Source organism: Protopterus annectens, chromosome 5.part0 (assembly GCF_019279795.1).
Source record: "Protopterus annectens isolate FY-2018-M chromosome 5.part0, PAN1.0, whole genome shotgun sequence".
NCBI classification, from domain to species: Eukaryota; Metazoa; Chordata; order Ceratodontiformes; family Protopteridae; genus Protopterus; species Protopterus annectens.
The window spans coordinates 1,142,698,031-1,142,717,529 of record NC_056735.1 but is presented as its reverse complement, the minus strand read 5'-3'; the positions used below and the strand labels follow the sequence as shown (position 1 = coordinate 1,142,717,529).

Below are 19,499 nucleotides of genomic sequence, written 5' to 3'. Positions count from 1 at the left end.
TCTACCCATATGTGATGACTGCAGATGCATCCTTGAAGGACATAGTACAGTTTTGTACCTACCATAAATGTAGATGTCCGATAGGTATGCATCTGCAGTCAGGTTTACCCTTCCTCCTTCCCCTCTGTGGTATTTCTTGGGTACTTATCCCTCTTATAGCTAGCTGGGGTTATCTATTATGGTGTATTTGTTTTATATTACTGTGCATGTTTGGAATTTTTTTGGCATTTCTCCAAAATTAGCCTTCCTTAGAGGGCACCTGGCATCTGGGGCAAGAAAAACTGAGGAAGATGGCGTTGGCTGACGCTTTTATACCCCAGGTGCTCTGGCCGGGAAAGGCGACATCAGCGACCCAGACTTCTTTGAACTGCCTGAGGCAGGACAACCCATATGTGATGACTGCAGATGCATACCTATCGGACATCTACATTTATGGTAGGTACAAAACTGTACTTTTTGTAGACTGTCAGTCTGTGTGTGATGTAATGTTATTAACCTCTGTCATATAATAATTGCATCAGACAGCTGTAGAATGTCATTGACAATGTGAGTGATGTACAGCACTGCAGAAACAAGGGCAGATGTCATAGTCTGTAATGCACAAAATCCCAGACTGGAGTACAGGGAGGTGTGGGCTGGAGTCAGTTAATATGTAGTGAGAATCCCACTGGGCATGCATACATATATGTATACATATCTGTCTGTCACTATCTTTCTGTCCCATAGATAGTATATATATTTCTATGTGTATACAAATATATATATATATATATTTCTATGTTTATACAAATATATGATATAGATAGGTATATATATATATATATATATATATATATATATATATATATATATATATATACACACCTATAGATATATCACTATATACACAAAAAAGTACATCACTGTCTCTCCCCATAAATCTACATAACACACACACACACACACACACACACACACACACACACACACAGCTACATTTATATACACATGCCTGTTATATACATAAATATGTGTGTGGATGTCTGTATAGTCCTACATACCCTGTTAATGGTGAGTAAAGCTGCACTATTACACATATATAATGTTGCTTAAAGGATCCAAAGTAAGGGCTCAACAGTACATAATGCACTTACTTACAGACCCTTGTACCTGCTGGATGTCACCGCATGTACACCAACATGTGAACAGGTGGTTTGTTTAAACTAACAAACAAATGTACACCAACATGTGAACAGGTGGTGTAATGTATAATTTTTTCTATGCACACGTTGACAGGGCACATTGCTCCTGACCACAGGCTTGCCCATCCAAATGCAAACAGACACATATGGCCAAAATAGCAACTGTAGCCACATAGCTTGGGGAAATAACAGTTATCTGACTGCTAGGCTACTAGATGCAGATAACAGGAAGAAGCAATTTCACTCTGCAGGCTATAGACACTGTTCAACACAAGCCTACTTTATGTAATCTACACATAGTTTGTCTGCAGTCATGTATCAAACAAACTTAAGCCGTGGCATGTGCGAAAAGTACTGTGATTTATAGTGTGTTAGACTAGATAGGTAGGGGTACTAATCTCATACCAGTCCACTTTGTGTGTGTGTGTGTGTGTGTGTGTGTGTGTGTGTGTGTGTGTGTGTGTGTGTGTGTGTGTGTGTGTGTGTGTGTGTGTCCGTGTCCGTGTCTGTATGTGTTGGTGTGCATGTATGCATCTCCCTGCAAAACCGCTGAGAATCCCTCATTGAGTACCAACCTGCAATGGTGCTGCACTTTTTGGCCCAGTAAGTTGGTCCCACCCTCCAAACTGCCCTCTTCTACAATGCCTGCTGATGTCATTTACCTTAAGACTACCAGTTGCCATGCTAATGTCAGACTTACGCTGTGACGTGTCTGATAAGTACTGTGATCAATAGTGTGTAACACTAGATAGGTGTGTGATAGGTACTGTGATCTATAGCATGTGTAACACTAGATAGGTAGGAGTTTTAATCTCACTCCAGGCCACTCAAGAGTATGTGTGTGTGTGTGTGTGTGTGTGTGTGTGTGTGTGTGTGTGTGTGTGTGTGTGTGTGAGTGTGTATCTCCATACTATATAAATGTCATCACTTAAGTGACTTAGAAAGAGGTAGGGTTTTGCAGTATTTTGGTTGTAGCAGGTGATGTGGGCCTCCAAATGCCTAACCAGAACAAGGTCTACTGATGTCATCAAGCATAAGATGTCCAAGAGAGATAGTAATAGTAGACTTGAGGTGTGCCACATGCATTACATACTGTAATGTACAGTGTGTATCATTAGATAGGTAGGTGTTCTAATCTACTTGCAGCCAACTTGGACTTTGTGTGTGCTGTGCAGCGTCCTGCAAATATTAATTGGAACTGTTACTATCCTCAAAGTAGCCAGGTTTCTGATTGTGGCTGTTAGAGCATTTTACATCAGCTTATGGAATCATAGAATCTTTGAACTTTAATAGCCTAATGGCCCTAGAGCCATTACAATCCTAGCCACGTTTTTACCCTTATTTACACTGTCAGCAAATATTGCTCCTGTCCATGAGGGACACAGGCAGAAGTCCTGTGGTGAAATGACAGTCACCCAGCCAACCATGCAGATGGCATCTGATGAGGCCCAATGAGGTGCTCTGTTTGCCATTAGGTAGGAGTCTGTTTCAGAAGTTTGTGAAAGTTTGCTGGACAGAGCTCTCCCACCAGCATGTGTTACTAATGTCACATACCAGGTTAGTATCCTGACAGTGAGTAATCCATGTACCATGCCACCTACAGATATGCAGCATTTTCACACATTGCCCCGTATGCAAGGCAGAGATCACCTGTGAGTATTCTATATGTCAACGGCTACAAGGACAGTGATTTCAGATGATTCCCATTGGACAGATACTGAAGATGTGAAGTTCCCTTTTGAGGGACCATTGTGTTGTATGCAACTGCCAGTAGTGCTTGGAAAGATACATTACAAAATGGCCATTGAACTCAAATATTGGTGTGCTGAGAGAAGAGTACATAGAGGTTATGACTACATTAATTTCAGGTGACAGTGCCCTCAGGCATGACATATGATTCCCTTCCTACCACTGGGGAGACATGGTGATCTAAGGTACATTAGGCTTAAACCTGTGTGGCCAGGCCTGTGTGCCCAGTTCTATCACCCCTGAATATGTACATCAGGTGTTGATACTGATGTGCTACTTACAGGAATATAGGTGTTACAGATGGAAATGATACTACATAGATATTTGCATGGAGTTTATGACCATTAGTATGTCAACAGGCATTTATTCAGCAATACTCTCTTGCAGGATATTGACATAACTCACAGATACTGTGACTGCTCACAGTTTGCAGGCATCAATGTTGTCAGCCACAGACTTTCAGGTATTGCTTGTACCATGATTAAATGTATTCCAAGCATTAGATGACCCAGGACTGAGCCGTGTTGAACACTGATGCTTACAGATCAGCTATTGGAGACAGATTCCACTATTTTGAGTATATGTTCCATCAGTGAGCCACTTAGTGACCCCTATAATGATAGTATTATAAATGCCTAAGTGGGTGCTTTTGTCAATGATGCCTGAGTGGGGATAAATTAACATGGCTTGGTTAAGTCCAGAGGGTTTGTATGCTCTGATGTCCCCACACCCAGGTCTTTGGTGACTGCCCCAGACATGTCCGCCAAGTTTAACAGATATGATCTCCTGTCAGAAATCTAAACTGTGTAGTCAGCTGTTTGTAGATTACATATATGTTTGCTGATCAGCTCCATGATGATTTGCCCCACTGGTTTACAGATATGGCTACTCAAGCAAATAGGTCTATAGTTCCGGTGGTTGGTGGATGCACCCTCTGTGCAAGGGGATAATAGTTTCCATTGTCCAGTCAGTTGGGATGCAGCCAGTGGTTACAGTACGATTTCAAGGAGTTCCCAGTGGTGTTAATAGTCCTTGTTGGATCCCATGTAGGATGCAGCCTGGGATGTTAGCATGTCCAATAAGCGCTGTGTATCCCCCGTAGGGAAGCCAGTTATGATTGGCTATGTAGATATAGAAGGTATGGGAAAAGTTGTATGAATGTCATGTGGCACATGTGGTGGGGACAGGGGAGTGAAGTTGGCACAGAACCTATGGGACAACAGATTAGCTATGAGTACAGACCCATTATATGTGGTATCATTAAGTATGAGTTCACCAACAATCTGGGCCTTTCTTCTGAGGTTACACATGTAACTACACAGTGTGTTGTGGTTCTGCTTTGTGGGGGAGGCTAATTTTGTCACATACTGTTTCTGCAAGATGTCATAACAGCACTGTGTGCTTGTTTTAGCTGAGGAGGGTTTGCCTTCATTTTAGGGGGGGGCATCCTGACCTCAACTGTCACACAGCAATGTCCACCTCATATTGTACAGCCTGCTAACAGCAGTTGTCCACGAGGCAGGTTTTCTGTGGCATGAGGAGCTTGTTTTCCTCCTGTCAGGCACAGCCGAGTCTATGCAGTTGTATTGCTGCTTACATAAAGCATGGGTGTATAGCTCTGCAATACGTGCCTGTCTCATCTGAGGGAGGAGGTGCAGTCAAGCTATGTAAACCATCTCATAGGAAGTAATAGTTTTGTTGAAATATATTTCTTTATTTTCTCCATGGGGGGTTAGGTCTGATACTTAGTTTTAATGAGACTGATCTGTGGTCAGATCTCCCCCGGGAGGACCTCACACTGGGGGGCTGCAGTGGTCACCCATATTGGTAAACACATATGGTGCACTACGTTAGTGCCCCTTGTGGGGATGTCACGCCACTGGTCCAGGGCATTGTAGTTAGGGACGTGGACTAACCTTTGGGGAAGTGAGCTTCAGCACAACTAACCAACACAGTTGATGGTTAAAACACCACACAAACAAAACCAGTAAAAAAATAAAACGTGGAGTAGAAGCTCGGAAATCACAACCACCACCAAGGAGATTTTAAGATTTATTGAGCGCTTTTGTCTCGGTATAACAAACTTCTTCAGAATAAAACAATACATACATTAAATCACGTAAATACAACCCCCTGCATTTCTGTTGGTCAACTAATCGTAATCTGCCATCCTTCCATAATTAATGCTTAAAAACATAGTTGGAAAATATTTCAACATATGAAAATATCAACATCTGTTAAAATAAAACCTACAGGAATAAACTAACTTTAGTAAGTATAACAGTGCATTCCTATAAAGAATATGCAGATCTTAACCTCAAAAATGCACTTAAGGAAATTTGGTGATGAAGACCTGTAAACTCTGTAGCATTAGTTCTGATCTGCCATTTAAATTCTTTATATTCTAAGAAGTCATCAACAGGACCCTTTGGTGTCTCAGGTCCACATAATCAACAACAAAAAACTTGTGTGTGAAGGATATGTACTAATATGTCTGAAAAGGGGATTTTTGTCGTTTTTGTTATTGATGTCATACATATGCTGATATATCCGTTGTTTAATAGCCCTTTTCATTTTTCCTACATAAAACCCTTCACATGATTGACAAAAGGCAGTATAAATCACCCCTTTAGAATAACAATGATACTTCCTAGTGGGTTTTATGATGCCTAACTTTTTAATGTAAATCTGTTCTTGTTCTAAAATATATTTACATTGTGGGCATCTACCACGTTTGATACTCCCACATTTTCCTGACTTTGTTGTCTCTCTATCTCTAACATTTCCTTCAGACAAATTTCTTTCTTGTATACCACTTTCGTTTTTTCTCCTAACAGGGTACATACATCCTGGTCCAATCTAAAAATATCCCAGTGTCTTATAATTATATCCCTGATTTCATAAAATTGTAAACTAAAAGGTAATACTAACGCCTGTTGAAAATCACCTTAGAACCTCACACAAAGGCAGAATTCCACCAAAAACACAAGTCCACAGTCCTGTTCCGATAAAGGCTGTCCCTCCTATAAATCCCCTGTTCAGAGGATAATCAACAGCAGAAAAATGTGTGCAGCAACCACAATTTATTGAAATAAAAACAAAATCAAGAACAGAAATTCTTGGGATTAAGCACTTTCATCTCCCCTCAGGAGACTTCATCAGAATCAATTAACAAAGAAATGAACCCGTATTAAGTACCCCACCAAACCAGTTCCATTGGTCAAACAATTAACCAGTCTATAAAATCAATTAAACAGTATATAAAATTTTAAAGTGCTTGGTGCCAAAAACAGTGTAATTTAACCAATATAGTACACTCCTTCTAAAATGTTCATGACTGAATATACTGAATAAAATTCATGAAATTCATTAAAAGTTTATATAAATGAATAAATAAATGTATATAAATATATAAATAAGTATGTAAATACATAAATAGTTCCATAAATATGTGTGTGTGAATATATTGAATAAATTGAAATTCATTAAAAGTTTATATAAATGAATAAATAAATGTATATAAATAAGTATGTAAATACATAAATAGTTCCATAAATATGTGTGTGTGTGTATATATATATATATATATATATATATATATATATAAACTATGAAGTTGCACTAAAATTCATAGCCCACATAGGTTCATAGGTAGGTACTAGGCTATTGGCCCAAGGGCCTACATAAGCCTAGCCAGCAAGGTTCCATGGCTTACACCACCCAAGAAAGTTATTTTCCTGTGCCACTGTCGGGCAGAGACACAGAAGTGATCCCGGGGTGTAAAACATATAATGTGTAAACATAATAAGTATGTGTAAACATAACAAGTATGCATATATATGATATATATGCATACTTGTTGTTGTTATGTTTACACGTTACATGTTTTACACCCTATGTGGGCAATGAATTTTAGTGGAACTTTTTGGAAATGTTATATATGAAACTATTTATTTACATACTTATTTATATATTTATATACATTTATTAATTCATTTATATAAACGTTTAATGAATTTTATTCAGTATATTCTGTCATGAACATTTTAGAAGGAGTGTACTATATTGGTTAAGTTACACTGTTTTTGGTACCAAGCACTTTAAAATTTTATGTACTGTTCAATTGATTTTATAGACTGGTTAATTGATTGACAAACTGAACTGGTTTGGTGGGGTACTTAATACGGGTTCATTTCTTTGTTAATTGATTCTGATGAAGTCTCCTGAGAGGAGATGAAAGCACTTAATCCCAAGAATTTTTGTTCTTGATTTTGTTTTTATTTTAATAAATTGTGGTTGCTGCAAACATTTTCTGCTATTGATTATCCTCTGAACAGGGGATTTATAAGCAGGACAGCCTTTATTGGAACCGGATTGTGGACTTGTGTTTTTGGTGAAAAATCACCTTACTCAACAAACTGCCCCATCTGTGCAGTGTCAGCACTGATACCTAAAATAATGTTGATGGTACCTGTAGCCCTTTTCCTTTTCACTTCTTCCATAATGCTGACTACAGACTCCTCAGGGTAACCCCTCTTAATGAAAATCTGCAGTAAAACTAGACATTCATTAACAAAACAGTCTTGGTTACGTAATGTCACCCCAAACCATGGTGTACTGATATATCTTGATAGACACAAGTACATTCAAATAAGCACAACGGGTGCCTGGATTCATGGAACTGCTCCTGTAGCTGGCAATGGCTTGATTATGTGGCCTTCCAGCTATGATTAGCACCTCCAGTGTCTCTGGGAAATCAATGTTTCACCAAATCTGGATGTGTATCTATCCTTAATGAATATGTATACTCCACCTGCATTACCTTGCACACTGCCAGTTTGAGGTCTGAGCATATGGAAGGACGTATGGTCTGGTATGGCTGTGGTGCTGTCCACAGCCTTGAACCAGGTGTCTTTGACTGCACAAACATCTGTATATTCCAAGATGGGGACACCTTCCATAGAGTGGGGTTTAGTGTTGCCATTCCCAGCGTGTAGCAGCATAACCGTGATGAGGTATGAAGATGGCATTCTCATTGTAAAGTTTTCCCTCCAGACAATGCCTGTAAGATGCACTGTGGGGTTGTCAGCAGCCTTGGCCAGTACTCAACATCCCAAGGGTGAGACATGAAGATCATCTCTGGCAAAGCATTGATGTGTATTGAGCAAGTCCTCCCAGGTGGACATGTAGTGGATCCCCTTAAAATGACACCACATGCTAAGGCAATTATTGATGTCCATATTTTTCTGTGTGTATTGACCCATCATGCTAGGTGAGGTTAGATGGTTCACAGATGGTGAAATGTAACATGTAACCTTTATGTAGGTCCCCTAAGGTAACACAGCAACTGACAGTGTGCCATACAATGCTTTGCCAGCCATGCAGCCATTGGATTGATCATAATCTTGTTATTAAGCATGGTTGCAGAACTATACCTACAAATGTAACACTGTGCACGTCCAGCAAAGTTAGGGTCATGCTGTTCCATCCCCCACTTGGGGTTGACAGTCTGAAACAGTGTTTTTAGGCACGACTTTGCAGTGATGATGTGGATGTCTGTGCATGCACAGAGGACTTGTTCAACTTTGCTGACATTTCGTTGGCCTTGCAAGCGTACAATGCCTGTCAAGCAATCAGACATCAAACTGGTTGTTGTATGACATGATGTGGGAATACAGACATTTTCCAGATACATAACTGTACAGTATGACATACCTAGGACATGTGTCAGGTGGACTCGCTTTGGCCAAAGGTGCCAGTCCTCTGCAGTAGGACTCAGAGCCATGCCATGCAGATATCCACCATTAAGTTGCTGAAGGGCAGGATGCATGAATTTGTCACCTAACATGGATTACTGTTGCTGTGCTGCTTGTTTCAGCAAGCTTGGATATCTGTGTCACTGGACATTGCACATTATATTGTGACACTGCAGATGAGCTCCTAATCACCATCTGCTCAGTTCCCTAGTGACATACCACCAACCCTGGTACAGAAGGCATAATACATGCAAAAGCCAACTGATTGCTGAGGTTGCTAATCAAGGCATCTACCTGGAGAAGGGTATGTGAAGCCTACACTGCCTTTCATGATGTGGGACCACTATGTGGATGAACAAACTGGCTGTGTCCTGCTTTTCATCATGAGCTTCATAGTAACATTTAGCATGTGATGACAGAAAAATTATCGGAGCATGGTATCCCAGTAGAGAGTGGTTGTGGTGAGACCAGCATTAGTAGTAGCCAGGCACCAGCAATTCAGGGGACTCCCCTGCTTTCCACATTCTTCACAAGGTAATTGTGTCCTTTCAGTACACATTTCTTGAGTAGTGTCCAACTGCAGAATACCTGTATAAAACCACCTGCCATACCTTCACAGGGTATATATATTACCCTTCTCCCCATTGTCTCTGCTCTGTACGGACACCTTGGATGACTATTTTCCTGGAACATGATGGAAGTAACTGCAATACTTAGTTGCACAGAGGACAACTAGCATGTAGTGCCATGCAGTGTCCCCAGCTCTGTCAGTCGCCTTGTATGTAAAGTCATGAAAGGAGTTAGCATGGAAATGATCAGTAACAATGTCATACACCTACTGACACTGGACCAAACACAGTTTGTTTTTCCTCAAGGGCAGCTCATGCCTACCCTAACTGGTGGACCTCATTGAGTGTTAAACTAAGCAATGGATGAGGGGAATAAGACTCACTCCACCTACCATGGCCTGACAAGGTGTTTGACAATATTAGGCCATCAGGCTTTGCTGAAAACTGTGTAGGTTATTTACAAAGCAGTCTGTCAGCTGGTGGATAGCTAAGTTTCTGGTAGTCATAATCTGGGAAGATAGCATTGGGTGGTCCAATGCTACAATGACACCAGTCACCAGTGGACTTCCCTCAGACATCATTAATGGAGTATCCCTTTTAGCCATTCCTTTCTCTGCAGTCACGGCCACTATCAGTGACCTCTGACTGACTACATTAGCAGATGATTGCAAATTAGGAGCTGTCACTGAATCCCACACAGACCCATCATTATCCAGGATAGCCTGAGACACACATTCAGTTTCTGTCAGAGCCACTGACAAATAGTAAATGCCAAGGACTGCACAATACTATCCTTTTGTAAGTCATCCACCCCTGGAAAATATAGTAGTGTCCGCACACAGTTGAGCCATTACTGGGGGACTTATGGACACAGAGAGTAACGTAGCCTTTGACTTTCACTGGTTGGTAAGATGTGAGGATCCATTCAGTTTTGTACAACCTATATAGAAAGGTATGGCATGTAAATCCCAGACTGTCATTGGTATAATGTATTTTGCACTCATCACACCTATCACTGAATGCAATGGCACCTTTGCTATTTCACTACACAGGCATATCTTACAACTGTAGCAGCCACACAGGTTCCATGGTAAACAATACATATTGTAGATAACATGTCCTATGCAGACCATGTCAAGGCCATACATGTGTTGTGTGTCTCCTACATGCTTTGAAGGGGTTCTGTATGGCTGCCTTATAGGGAGGTGTCAGATTCCACTGTGTACCTCCCGCTTATCCGAGACAGGACTAACACATGTATTACCTGTTCCACGCACCCACACCTTTATCCTGGTATAAATAATACATGCTGGAGAGAGAGGTATGTAACCCAGACACTACACCCTATATGTAACAGGCTCCCCATGCATGTGAAGCACATGTCCACTGTAATGCACATCATGTGAAGTTACACAATGAGATGCAGAAAAAGACAATCATAACTGGTGTAGGACAAATGTCTGTAATGGACACAAAACTTTGTAGATGGGTCATCTCCATCACCACAGCTTGTAGATGTGTTAGCTCCCAAAATTCTAGTGACACTTATCAAGGGTATCAGACCTTTTCATAGATTAGGGATGCATGAGTACAATGACTGATGTCATTGTCCTTGTTAGCCTGTTATACACATATGAACCTATGGAGCCATGCACCTATAGTGCCGTACCTTTCTGAAGACATATTTCTTCTGTGCTGACATTCCATCCAATGCTGTGATGTTTATGGGTTTATTGCCACTGTGTATCCATAGGTGTCCCCCACAGACCTCTGAAACTGAAACATAAACAGGTCCATGACACACCTTTCATTGTGTAAATATACAGCCATTACAACATCATACAACATAAGGTACACAAAATAATGTGGCTTACTCATTACAAATGTCAGCATTCAGAATCTGCCAGTGACTAGTACAAGTGTCATGGCAAAGGCAACAATGGATTACACAATTACATATTAATTTATGTAGTCACCCTTTGCATCAGACACATAGCTTTGTTTCCCTGCATCGATGATGAGGATGACAGGGATGTGGCACAAGTATTGTTACTTGCGCAGAGGTGTTGTGTGGGAGTGCAGGAGGCCTATGCTGACCCAATAGGTTAAAAGCATGTGTGTGGGTCAGGAAGGGAAGCAGGCAAGATGGACCATGGAAATGTGCTCTGTATGTGTGTGTAGGTGATCTGATTTTGATAGTGGTGTGTGTGTGTGTGTGTGTGTGTGTGTGTGTGTGTGTGTGTGTGTGTGTGTGTGTGTGTGTGTGTGTGTGTGTGTGTGTGCGCATGAACACAGTCAAGCTCAAGTGCTAGACCTACATGTGTGTATGTTGGACAGCTTTGAACCGTGCATGGTGGTGCTGACAATTTACCGTCTCCACCCCCGAACACGGGAACTGGGTCTGCCATCATCACAGACAATGTGCATTCCAAGATAGATATTCTATGATCTGTCTCAGACCAACGTCTTTCCATTGTATCACTGAACTGATCCAGGGTATGGGCAATATGGTGGAGGCAGTCTTGGATGTTAGACTGTACTGCATCCATAACCCTGAGCATTCATCTGGAGTTCCTTTTGTAACATGCCTGTGCCTCCATGATGGCCCAAAACATATGCCGAGTGACCCGTGATGACATATCTGCAACAGGTTTTGGAAGGAGAGCAGGCCTCCTACAAGCACCCCTATAAAACTGCCTGTGTGGAACCTTGCCAGCTGTTTGGCTATGGCCATTGTCGACATTCACTGCAGCCATAGTTGCCATACTTTCTTATTCAATGTCCCAACCCTCTGACTGTCCAATATCTTTGACTTCAGGGGACTGGATTTGTGTAGGCATACTGACTGTGTGAGGTGATAATGAGTGCAGAAGAGGGATGTAAACCTCTGGGACAGATTCAGCCCCTGAAACCCCTACCTGTGCCTCACTTTGGCCGCCATTATCATCCGAGTCTTAAGAGACACTGACATCAGGTTGTGTAGGGGACAGAGACCACCCCCCCAGTCACCTGTGATAAAAAAGGAAAAAGCAGTACATTAATAACTGCACTATTATGCTCTGCAGTACTATGTTGCAATATATGTAAAGCTGTGTACATTGTTGTCGCTATTACAGACCTGTTTAACCCCCAAACTCTTATAGTAGGACATGAGGATATTAATTTTCCCACAGACATCTGTAGTTACTTGTCAATAAAAGCTCTTTAAAAAGCAATCTCATCAGCAACAATGAGGTACACTGTTGACATTTGTGAAGACTGTGCACAGTTAATGCATATGGAAATCTGTAATGTCCTGACAATACTGTCACATCTGTCAGTGTGGTCACACCTACAAGGCATAGGTATGACTCTAAAGTGTGTACAGTCAGAAGATATCTGTGCAATTGGCAGTCATGTTGACGGTACAGCAATCCAGCCAGCAGGCCTGGGATCACTGTGTGAGGTGATAATGAGGGAACACATTGCAGTAAATCTACATCTGTAACAAAATAGTGTTGTGTTAACCAGGATAAGGACCACAGCCTTGTCTGATTTCTGTTGAACCTGTGAAAAGTTGCGAGGTAATGTAAACACCACTGCATGTTGCACTATAACAGGGTAATACATTCATATATCTCACATTTACAGTTGCTAATTAGATTTTGACCAACATAACAATTAACAGAGCATGAGGTTTTAACTGCAGTTAAACTCTTCCCCCCTCAAAAACAAACACCTGACACCCACGTAAAAGTATGTACATCCTGACACACTGAATGCTACAGTATCCCAATCCTGATCAAACTAAGCCTAACTGGACGCTCCTCTGGCATGAAAACTGTGGTACCCACATCCACAATATACAGTATGATGGATGCCTGGGAACTGAGTTGTGTTCTTAGGTTTGCCAGGAAGTCCTCAGTGGCTGACAGTGGTTGTTCTACTGCAGGCCCTGCACCGGTGACACCACAATCCCTGGCCACATCTACTGCTCTTCTGCGTGCAGCATTTATCATATTGGTTGCACAGTGTCAAACTTGCTCATATGTCCTGCTTTGGTGACCTATAAGATTAACATCACGGACAAGGTCAACCCACAATGCTGCCCGCTGTTCCCAGTGTTGACTCCCCCCTGGACAGTAGGTGTTGATGGTGTTGATGGAGGCCTTCCAGGATTATATAATTCTTGGCATCCATAAAAGGGGCACGGCGTCTTGCATAGATGTTTCCTGGAAGACAACAAAATGGGAACACATGTCAGGATCACATATGTGTGAGTACACTATGTAGAGATACAGCAAGAACAGAATGGCTGGCAGTATCCACTACTTGATCACACGTCATATCCCACAGTGTGCAAACATACTAAGGGTGTGGATAGACTAAGATACTAGCAATAGTCAACTATTCCTGTTTATGCCATGACAGATACTGCTATATGATCACACGCCTAACACAGGAGTCCATTGTAGTGTGGCCCCTAGGGGTAACCCACTGATATGTCAAAACAGCAGTGCCAAACAAATAGCAGTGTGCTATTACAACCACTATAAAGGGACATTTCCACAAGACCAGTGTGCTACATCGACAAAAGAATTCCACTCTTGATGTACTGTATTTTTTCTGTGGGTGTACCAAATCTGGAGATCAATGACATGTCATCATAACAGTTCTAAGATAGGCTTAATGCTGTAATCCCCATCCCCCTAAGTATATTCACAAATATGCATCATGTTGTGAACAAAAAGGTTACATACCTTATGGAGTACAATACTCCTCTGTTGATATGTGCATATGTATAAAATTTTTAGCAACATGTTTACTGTGTTAAGAAAGTCTCATACAGAATGGTACCCTTAGCCAGCTGTTTACCTTTTTAACATGGTTCTCATTACCAGGTGATTGGCTTTTAACCAATCTGTGGTTCTGAAATGCTAACTGCAGCCAGCACAGCTGATTTGCAGTATAATCGGCCAATGACATGTAACCACTGAACAAGTTGTAAGGCCTTCATGTACATTAGAAGCCCTTTCTGATATGTTGTGCTGGACATTACTTTGGTCAAGATACTATTTTATCACCGGGAGTACATCTGTAGCAGCTACTTTTACATACAGATGTTTGTGCTACAGGCTGCAGCTGATGCTGCTATCAGTAGGCATAGGCAGAGTGTGTGAACACTTTGGAAGACAACAAGCTGTAAGAGTCACTGTGGGAGCTATGGCAGCCTTGTTGCAGAGGCAGAGCCAGATTGAGGGTACCCTTTCTACTGCAGTATTTAAGGTAAGTATGTTAGCCAACGGTATCATTAATAAAGTACTAAGCAACATGTTTGTTCTGTCCTTGAGCAACATAGGGGTAAATATACCATTATGTCAACCATTTGGGCAACTGCCAGGCCATGTGTTACATTATGGTAGTCATTTGGAACATGTGTGCTGGCAGTCCTTGTTACTAGCAGGACCTCCGTATGTGTATGTTAGTTGTGCAGCTGTGCTAACCTGTAATATCATTATGAAATGATTGTGTGCTGCACTCCGATATTAGTGGGCCTCGTTTGCATTACCTAAGTTAAAATCCTCTGTGAATGCATATTAGTGTATGACCTGACACTTTATGCACTTTATAGTGTTGCTATACAGATATGTTAAGTGTGTTCCTATCTGCAGGCCTTTGGCTTACATCATTGAAAAGCAGATATTGCTTTGAAATGCATTGTGTGGATAAAGAGTGCATGGCTCAGTCAGTCATTGATGGCTTCACAGTAATGTAATTTAAATGCTACACACCACTGGATTTAAACCGATTACTATTTGCAGAGGATTTAACAGACTGAGATACTGAGTCACTGTTGCAGCATGTGTACTTTTGAAGAAATAAGTGCACACATGCAGGGTGTGACATACCTCCATTACATTCATTATTATGTGCCTGGCTTTATAGGAATGTATTTCTCCACCAGAGTTCCAGTTGAATATGTATTTTGCCATTAATGTTTTAGCAGGTGTATTTCTACATGTTGAAAAACAATAACTTGGCCACAAACTCAATAAAAAATAGTGCAAACTTATTAAAGACTTAGCGCTTCAGCGAAAGGGCCTTCAAAGAGTAAAAATCAAGATATTCACTCAGCCTTAAATACAATTAGATCTCATTCAATTAAACAGTTATTCAATAACCCTAATTATATAACATATTTCCAATTGCATTCTTTATTGAGCCCAAATGGCTCCAAAGTATTATATTTTAAAATAAAAAGCCTTTCTTTTCTTAACAATTTGTCCTTTATATTTGTACATTCCCCCAAACATATCTCAACTTTCTCTAAAATACATCCTTTTAAATTGTCAAATTTAGTATTGTGAAAAAGTGCAAAGTGACTTCCCAAAGGACTGTCAAGTTTTTTATTTTTTATGTTCTTGGAACCAAGTTTTAAAAGCTCTACCTCTTTCCTCAATATAAAATAAATTACAACTACATTTTAAGGCATAAATTACCCCCTTCTGTGTTGCATGTATAACATCCATTCACAAAAAGCTTAGTTTTATTAATTTTCGGAAAGAAATTCAGTATCTGTTTACAAATAGAACATTTGTTACATGGCAATGTACCTCTATTACTAAAAATACTTGTACCCATACTGGCATCTGGTTGTATAAAATGGCTGTGCACAACCATATCAACCAAATTCCTGCCTCTCCTATAAATATTAACATGTTTATGTAACAAATGTGTCAAATCTTTATCTCTAATTAGCATGGGCCAATGTTGTCGTAGCTCTTTATCTGTTCAGTTAGAATATTAAAGGTGGTTACAAAATATACCTACTTATTATTCTAATTTTTATAAAATTTCCTTTCCCCTCTATTACTCTTAACCAAGCTACTTTCTCTATTATTACTAATAATTAGTAGAGACAGATTTGTACCAATTTTCCAGCACCTTACGTTTGGACTGTCTAACCATATTACTATCATAACCTCTTCTGATAAGCATATTTTCTACTTCCAGTATTTCCTTTTCAAAATTGCTGTCCAAACTACACAGCCTATTAATTCTTAAAAATTCATTATATGGTAATACAGAAATAAGGTGTTCTGGATGACAGCTATTACCATACAAAAATAAATTCTGTTGTTCAAACTTTCTGTGGATAGTAGTACATAAACCCATAAGGTCAATATCTAAGAAAGTGACTTGTTGTCCTATCTGAATACCATCAAATTGCAGGCCCATATCATTTATTTGTAAGTCCTCAATAACAGACTGAGCCTCTATCTATCCTCATCACACAAAAAAAATAAGATCATCTGTAAATCTGAAATATTTTACCACCTGTGATTTATAAAAATCATGTGCATATACATAATCAGTTTCAAATTTGGCCATTACTAGATTGGGGCAAAGGCTGCCCCCATTGCCGTGCCTTGTAATTGGTGAAAAATATCAAAAAGAAACCAATTCAACTAAAAAATGGGATAAAGGCGAATCCCCTAAAAAATATAGCCCAGATACCATGACTATTTTTGATATTTGTGTATAAACGTTTTACATCCAAGCAGAGATAATACATGGGATTTTCCAAACTACCTTATTAATTTTATTCAAAAAATCCTGGCTATCCTTAATGTATGATGGTGTAGTCATACCATACGTTTTTTAAATGCTCATGCAACAAAACACATGCATTCTGTAAAAAATACTTCTCTGCAGAGACAATTGGTCTTCCACTCAAGTTCATAATACCTTTGTGTTTTAGGTAGACAGTAAAATAATGCTATGCAAGTATTACCAACGTTAAACTTTTTTTCCCCAAGTCATTGTTTGTAAAGTACCCCAAACATAAACCCTTCTTTAACAAATCTTGGTACTCTTCAATGGCTGCATAATACTGGGTTATATCACATTTTTCATATACATCACCATTTTTTAAATGAGCATAACACATTTCTACATATTGCACATGATTTAGTATCATAATTTGGTTCCCCTTGTCAGCCTGTCTAACCACCATCCTTCGGTCTGCACACAATTCTATAAAAGCAGACCACTGTTCGTTCATTAAGTTTTATTTCACATTGCATTTATTTTCTATACATTCATAGTACAAATTTTCAACCCAAAAATTCAAAGTAGAAATATAACTTTGCATATTACTATTTATGTACAGGGGAATAAACTGAGACTTAACATGAATTTTACTAGTATTCAAAGTATTGTAAACATTAATAACATCATCACTTAAACCATCTTGATATGAAGAACATGAATAAAAAGAGTCATCTAGACTCTCATCAGGTTCAATTAGCTCTCCACTATCTTGTTTATTAAAAAAATCTATTAAATTCAACTTTCTACCCAGTTGAAATAATTCACTTTTCAAAACATGCAACCTAGGGAGAACTCTGGGGATAAATTTTAACCCCAAATTTAGTACAGAAAGTACTACTTGAGAGATGTAAATATCAGACAAATTTAGCACTAAAGAGTCACTAAAAAAAAGTCATACCTTTAAATTCCATCTTGTTTTCTTGCTGTATTTCTTAGGGTTTCTTCCGGAATTCTTCTGCTGGCCCCATTCATTCATTATTCATTGATGGCTTCACAATAATGTAATTTAAATGCTACATACCACTGGATTTAAACAGAGGACTGAGCTACTGAGTCACTGTTGCAGCATGTGTACTTGTGAAAAAATAAGTGCTGTGACATACCTCCATTACATCCGTTATTATGTGCCTAGCTTTATAGGGATGTATTTCTCCACCAGAGTTCCAGCTGAACATGTATTTTGCCATTAATGTTTTAGCAGGTGTATTTCTACATGTTGCTGATACAATTGCACATTTACCTGCTATTAGAGACCTCACGTCCATTATTCTTTGTCTGGATTTCTAGTAGTGTAGTCCTTTACCAGACTCCAAGTTATACTCCCAGTTTTTCCATTAGTCTTTCAGCAAGTTTGTGCAATGTGGTGCAATGCACAGCTCTGCTTACAAACAATTATGGCCACATGCAGTTACTATGTTTTGCTTACAACACCTGTTTTAATTAAGAGCTGTGTGGCATAACAGGTTAATACAGTGGTCTGCAGGTGTGATGGTCTTGGGTTCGAAATAGGGGACAGGTGTACATTTTGTACATGTTTATTATCATTTAAAACACATATATCAATATATTCACAGTGTCACGCAAAACATTTTTAAAGAAAAAAATGTGGAACTAGGATAGTGGTGAAATGGGGTGCAAGCAGGGGAAACACATAGTGAACACACCAGGTAGGTATGTGCAGGAAGGGTATAGGAAAGAACCATAGCTGTCTGTTTCTTGTAAAGCAACAACTGTGCACTTTGACTGAATTTGTAGATGAATTTGGATTGTTACCCCCAGAGTGGTGCTGAGGACAACTTAACTGTGTTGTCAAGTCATTTGGACCAAATTGCATGTGTCCGGTGGACACGTACGAAATGGAGAGCTGTGTATGGGATGATACTTTTTTGGGGACATGTGCCATTTTTTTTTTGTAAGATGAGTGTAGAATGTTGGGGAAGAGACACGGATACGTGTGGGGGAGGTAAGTTGGGAAGGTGAGGAAGCTTTTGCACACAGACAGGACAGCAGACAGGGTTGGTGTGTGACACAAGAGGGGGGTGAACACCTTGGATGCGGAGGGTATTGTGGAATCCCAATCTCAGGTGCCTCCACAAGGTAGCAGTGTGACTTAAGTCCCCACCCATGGAACTGTTGGCACTGCTCCTTTACTGTCCTATGGTGGCAGTGATGGTGGCTGGGCCCCAGGGCGAGGTTGCCCCACCAGGGTGTTGAGCATGCCCTCCATCCGGTGCAGATGACATGCAAAAGTTGGGAAGAACATCCTGCACACCAATACTGGTAGTTCATCACGGGTGACAAAACCACACCTCCACCACCACAAGAAAAAGCAAGATGGTGGGTATAAGGTCATACCCTCTTTGGTGGTTGGCAGTGATGGCCTGGGGGTTGGCTCTACAGCATTCTGTAACTCTTCAGGCCTCATACATTCCATCTGACCAAAACACAGAGGTAGACAGACTAAGCAGATCCTAGAGAGACACTCACAAGTGGAAGCTGCATGTAGTGGTCTTCCAGGACCTGAACCAGATGTGGGGAACACCTCATCTCTTTTCAAAACAGACAACTTAAAAAAAACTATTGATGACATCCTTGCAGCCATATGTGGAAGGCAGGTTATATTTCCCATGGCCATGAATGTTTCTGTATGC

At 40.2% G+C, this 19,499-nt stretch overlaps 1 protein-coding gene across 2 annotated transcripts in view; it reads left to right on the top strand.

The window, feature by feature from the left end:
* The window catches only part of EDAR (ectodysplasin A receptor), a 988,067-nt gene that overhangs the window by 931,417 nt on the left and 37,151 nt on the right, over window positions 1–19,499 (top strand). The window lies entirely within an intron of this gene.